Below are 5,502 nucleotides of genomic sequence, written 5' to 3'. Positions count from 1 at the left end.
CCGCAACTGGTGGGTGGAGTATGACGTAACCTGCAGCCCAGAAATACCTGAGTACCTAACCAGGCACCTTATATGGACTATACATTGAACCACAAATCAACACCTGCCCAATGCCCTAAGCCCTTGTTCCTATATGGGCCATACATTAAGCCACCAATCAGCAAGTGCCAAGTACACTAAGCCCCCATTCCTTCCATTCCTCCCCCCAAAAGGCATGTTCGCCTCTGCACAGATTACTGTTCTCCCATTGTGAGACAGCCCGGCAGGTCTTTTTCTCTTAATAAAGCCTGTAATCCTGGTTTTCAGCTCCTGATTGGTTTCTCAATGATATACATGGATCAGAAAGGGGAGAAACAAAGACCAGCTACGGGGAAGGGGAGAGAGTAAATGTACAAAGAATTCGGGTGTCTCCGGGGCAAGACACAGAGGTTTCCATGGGGGTGCTGAGGTGAGGGAGGCCGAGCCACCCCTCCTGGGCGGGGACAGGCTCCACTGTCGCATGTGTCAGTTTTAAAAAATAAAAACAGGACTGGAAACAGCGTTTCTGCTTGGTGGCTGGTGTCCCCCCCATCCCCACAGCTATTCCAAAGTCTTTCCATTCAGTTCCAAGCATATGCAGAGCAATTCTGGCCAATATCTCGTCTTTGAAAAAGGAGGAAGAATCAACAGAAGAAAAAAAAGGAAACTCCAAACTCCATCCCTACATAGCCAGCACACACCGAGGACACGAGGGCCAGGGGACAAAGATGGAGGTCACAGTTTCCATGTCCCAGTCACAGCCATCCTGTCAGGGGTGGGCTCCTCCACCACCTGCTCCAGACCACCACCCATCCAGCAGGCTTCTTGCTGGGAAGACTGGGGTGGGGGCTAAGGAGGGGGCTTCAGGGGGGTCCCTGGAGGAGGAAGCAGTCCTGGGAACACAGTGCATGCCACCACCGGGCTGCAGCGAGTCGCCGCCTGGTGGAGTACTAAAAGCCTGAATCAGGTGGCCTGGCCCTCAGGCCACATAATGGGGTGGAGGACATTCTGGGGCCCAAGTTGTGCAGCTGCTGTTGCCACCTTGCCTAGGAGAAACTAAGCAAAAAACAAACAAACAAACAAAAATAGTTCCCGCCCCTCCCTTGCCCATCTGCACAACCAAAAACCTCTAATGGAAAAGAGTGACTTCCTTTTGCTTTCTCAAAAAGGCCCTTTGAAAGAAACCACTGATTGTAAAAGGCCCAGTTTATTATTATTATCATTATTATTATTTTAGTTGGCTACAAAGACAGCGTGAGATCGCACTCTGAGACTACCTCTCTGGTGGAAGGGCTTGGGTACAGAGAGCAGGGCTTGGTGGTGGTGGTGGTGGTGGGGGTTGTCCTTTTTCCTTTTTTTTTTTTTTTTAAGAAGAAAACAAAGAGGTTGGTTGGGGTGAAATGAGGTGGGAGTTTGCTAGAAGCTTCCTTTTTTAAAAATTCCCCCCAACCCCACCCCCGGAAAACAAATAAAAAATCCCAACAATGATAAAACCCAAACAAAAGACAACAAAAAAGGGTCAAGTACATAAAAGATCCTTTTGGGAAAGGGCAAGGGGTGGGATTCTCCTGGTCAATGACTTGAAATATATTTTTATTTTGAGTTTTGTCCTTCGTGTTTTATGGAATGAAAAGTTCAGCCTTTTTATTGCATGAAACTAAAATTGGGAATGGTGGGGAAGTGAAGAGGGCAGGGTGGAGGGGGAGCGGAGTTACCCCTCCCCCAGCTCCTGGGCAATGACACCTCACTTCTTGCATAAGTTCTGGCATCTCCAGGACTGCAATGCAGGCTCTCTCTGCATCTTGGAGAAGAGGAGGAGTCACACACTCTTTGTCTTGCTTGGAGAAGAATTGTGGTTCTGGAAGGAGTGGAGGAAGTTCCCTCCTCCTCGCCATCGCCTGGAGGGGCGCCTGGAGGATGGCTAATGCCTCTTATATTGTTAGGAGGATTTTTTGGAAGTGCATCTATGTCACCTGACCCTAAGGATCTGATCCTGTGGTGTGGCCCCACGCTGCCCATCCTCCCATCGGGCCATCGGAGCCTGGACCCATAGGGGAGTTGGACCGGCTGCCTCTAAGTGGCACCGGATTCATCATCGTGTAGATGTTGTCTCTGGAATTTGTTGAATCTGCAGGACTAGGCATGACGGATGTTCCTGGGGGGCCCACTGCCAGGAGGTCCCCCGTAGGTGCCGGGTGATGAAGGGGAGTGTGGAACCGAGTCAGTTCTGTTAGGATTGGGCCGGGGTCCACTGGCTCCCAGGCCCATGTTCATCCCGGGCATGGAGGCCCAGGGAGTGGGTGGTGGTCTCATGCAGCTGCCATAGTTCTGTGGGCGGGACCCATCGGCCCCCTGCCTGGGGAGGGTTCATCCTCTGCATTGTCCTCCCATGTTGGGGTGTCCTAGTCCTGTGGGGCCCATGGGGGTGAGCAGCAGTGGCTGTGTCCCAGGAACTCCTCAGGAGGCTGGTTTCCCATTCTGATTGGGGCCTGGGGCCGCCTGCTTATGGGGTGACATAAAAGGCTGACGGTGGGCCGAAACCGTTTGGCTCAGTGGATAGAGCGTCGGCCTGAGGACTGAGGGGTCCCAGGTTCGATTCCGGTCAAGGGCATGTACCTTGGTTGCGGGCACATCCCCAGTGGGAGGTGTGCAGGAGGCAGCTGATTGATGTTTCTCTCTCATCGATGTTTCTAACTCTCTATCCCTCTCCCTTCCTCTCTGTAAAATAACAATAAAATATATTTAAAAAAAAAAAAAAAAGGCTGACGGTGGGGCCCCTCATGCTGCTGGGATTGTGGGGTGGAGGCTGTGCTTGCAGCGAGGGCTGTGGCCCCAGAGGACCCTGACAGAAACCCTGCGGATGGGGCCTTAGGCCTCCAGTCATGCGGGGCGGTGCCAAGCCCTGGGCTGGGGCTCCTGCTGCGCTGCCATCAGGAAAGGCTTCTGCTCCACTGGACCATGCGTGAAGGTCTCCCAGGAGCTGCACAGAAAAGGCCCCCATGCACACAAGCGAGCGCACAACCCGGTGGTTCCCCACGTGATGCTGTCCCATCGGATCTCTGACCAGGTCTGAGCAGATCCCGCTCCTATGCGCAGTGGATATTCCTAGATGCATAAGCTGACCTAAACCTCGCAAACGCGAAAACCACCTGACCCCTCGCTTCCTCCTGTTCACCACACACTCCTTGCGACCCTCTACCCAGCTCCGAGGGTCCGATACTCAGTGCTGGACTCCGGGTGCTTGATGAGCTCTAGAGTGGGCAGCAAGGCCCTGCCCTCACTACCCCCCCAAAACAACTGTCCCCAAGCCTAGCGCCCAGGAGCGCACAGGAGCAGCAAGAGGCCGAGGGCAGGGGAGGGAGAGCGGCATATGTCCTTTCTGATGAGTGTCGGGGTTTCTTAGGATGTATTCCTAGAAGTGGGGTCACTGGTCACATGGGAGTTCCATTTCTAATTTTTTGAGGAATCTCCATACTGTTTTCCATAATGGCTGCAGCAGTCTGCATTTCTAATGAAACAAATAAACTGATGAACAAAAACAGACCCAGAGACATAGAAGCAGGAACAGACTATAGAAGCAGGAACAGACTATGGAATATCGGGGGAAAGGCAGGGGAGGGTGGGTGGGAAGAGGACAACCTATGAACTTGTATGCAAATATGCCTAACCTGTGGACACAGACAATGGGGTGGTGAGTGTGGAGGAGGGGGATGGGAATGTGCTGGAAGAGTTAATGGGGGGAAAAGGGGAACCTGTGTAATACTTTCAACAATAAGGGTTTTAATAAAGAGAGAGAGCAAATCTTGTAAAGGATTCTGTCATCCAATCCCCGCCTTGCACTCTCCCACCTCCATGTCACCTTCCTCACCTTCCCTCCTTAATCTCAAATGCACAAATGCAGCAGCAAAAGGTTATTCTCCAAGCGTTTGAGGTCTTGCTCTCCAACAGTTGTCATCAGTTTGGCTCCAAAAAAGTCTTATAATACATTCTCTCTATGTTTGCACATTTCTTACATCAACACATTGTCTTTTCTTCATTTAAAACATCCACTCATACATGTTTCTTCCTCATGTGCAGAGGAAAGGACACACAATTATTAAAAACCTGCCACCTCACCAGGATGAGGTCTAAAGAGTTCACACCCTTTGGTGCACCGGCTGATGATCCGACCACTGAGCCACACCAGCCAGGGCTCCATTATTAAAGAATGGAAACTCCCACCTGGAGAGGGTGGGAACACAGGCCTTTTGCACACAAACAGCAGGGAAGTTGAGTGAAATCTGTGGTTTCAGTCAGGCAGCTGTGTGCTTGTGACAGGGACAGCAGGTTTGAGATGGAGGCTGTGGCCACAGGATCCAGCCCAGCCTCTCCTCCCTCGTCACTTGTATACATTCGAGTTATTGATAGGGGAGAAATAGAATGTGGGGAACCAGCTAAAATTGTAAGGAATAGTAATCCTGCTTTGTTAACTGTGATTGTTTTATTCTGATTAAAGAAGCACATTCTCACCTGGCTGGCAGCCACACTGGGGACATGGAAGTCCACCTGGAAGATGAACAACTTCGCTGCAGGAACCAGCCTGCAGTCCTTGGAAGATCCCCAGCCCTGGGCTCCCTGTCAATGGCCCCTTTCACATAGCCTTTGGCTACTTCCCCATGTAAGCTTTTGTCCTTTTATTCAATACTTGAGACCTGGTGCAGGAATTCGTGGAGTCGTGGGGTCTGGCAGGCCTGCTCAGATGGGGGCCCATTGGGCCCAGCCAGCAGGGGGGAGAGCCCATGAGCAGTTGGGGGATGATTGGGGGCCGAGCCTGCTGGGGGTGGGGGGGCTATTAGATCTCAGGTCAGGCTGGTTGGTGGCCACAGTGCGCATCATAGTCATGGGTTGTTCTAGTCATTCCATTCATTCCACCGGTCCAGTTGCTGGGCTTTTATATATATAGACAAGCAGCTGGCTTATGGGGGTGCAGAGCAGGTTTTTTTAGATGACCAGTTGCTCTCCCATATTGCCTGCAGCATTGGAATAAAGGCTCATATATGATCAACCCTGTCTCTGCCTAATTGGCTCAAGTAGTGACAGGCAGCAGGGACCCATGCATTGTCCCATTACATATTCATGTGTGTGAGATGTGATTGGGGAAAACAACAAAGACAATCTATCACCCTATATAATAAAGAGCTAATATGCAAATGGTTGTCATGCCATCACACCATCATGCTGGGGCTGGTGGACCTGAGGCTGTGCCTGGGGGACCTAAGGCTGCACACCCTGCCTGGCACCGGGGCTTGGGGACCTGTGGCCATGCCTCCCTGAGGCTGCGCCAGGGGACCTGTGGCCATGCCCCCACTTGGCGCTGGGCAAAGGGACCTGAGGCTATGCACCCACACCCTGTGAGGCTTGATGGAGGTGGGGCTGGCCCCGTCTGGGTCTAGCGTGATTTTGAGGCACATGCAAATGGGCAGTGACTTGATTCTGACAGAAGGG

General features: G+C 52.0%; 1 pseudogene across 1 annotated transcript; it reads right to left on the bottom strand.

Moving 5' to 3' along the window:
* Positions 1-1,837: 1,837 nt before the first annotated feature.
* On the bottom strand, positions 1,838-2,902 carry LOC308238727 (single-stranded DNA-binding protein 3-like; annotated as a pseudogene). Its single transcript has 2 exons — positions 2,786-2,902; positions 1,838-2,541 (listed from the first exon to the last, which is right to left on the bottom strand). The product of its transcript is annotated as a single-stranded DNA-binding protein 3-like (transcript).
* Positions 2,903-5,502: the final 2,600 nt, after the last annotated feature.

Source organism: Plecotus auritus, assembly GCF_963455305.1.
Source record: "Plecotus auritus genome assembly, chromosome: 14".
NCBI lineage: Eukaryota > Metazoa > Chordata > Mammalia > Chiroptera > Vespertilionidae > Plecotus > Plecotus auritus.
Note: the sequence above shows the minus strand (reverse complement) of the source record. Positions and strands in the feature narration are given on the sequence as shown.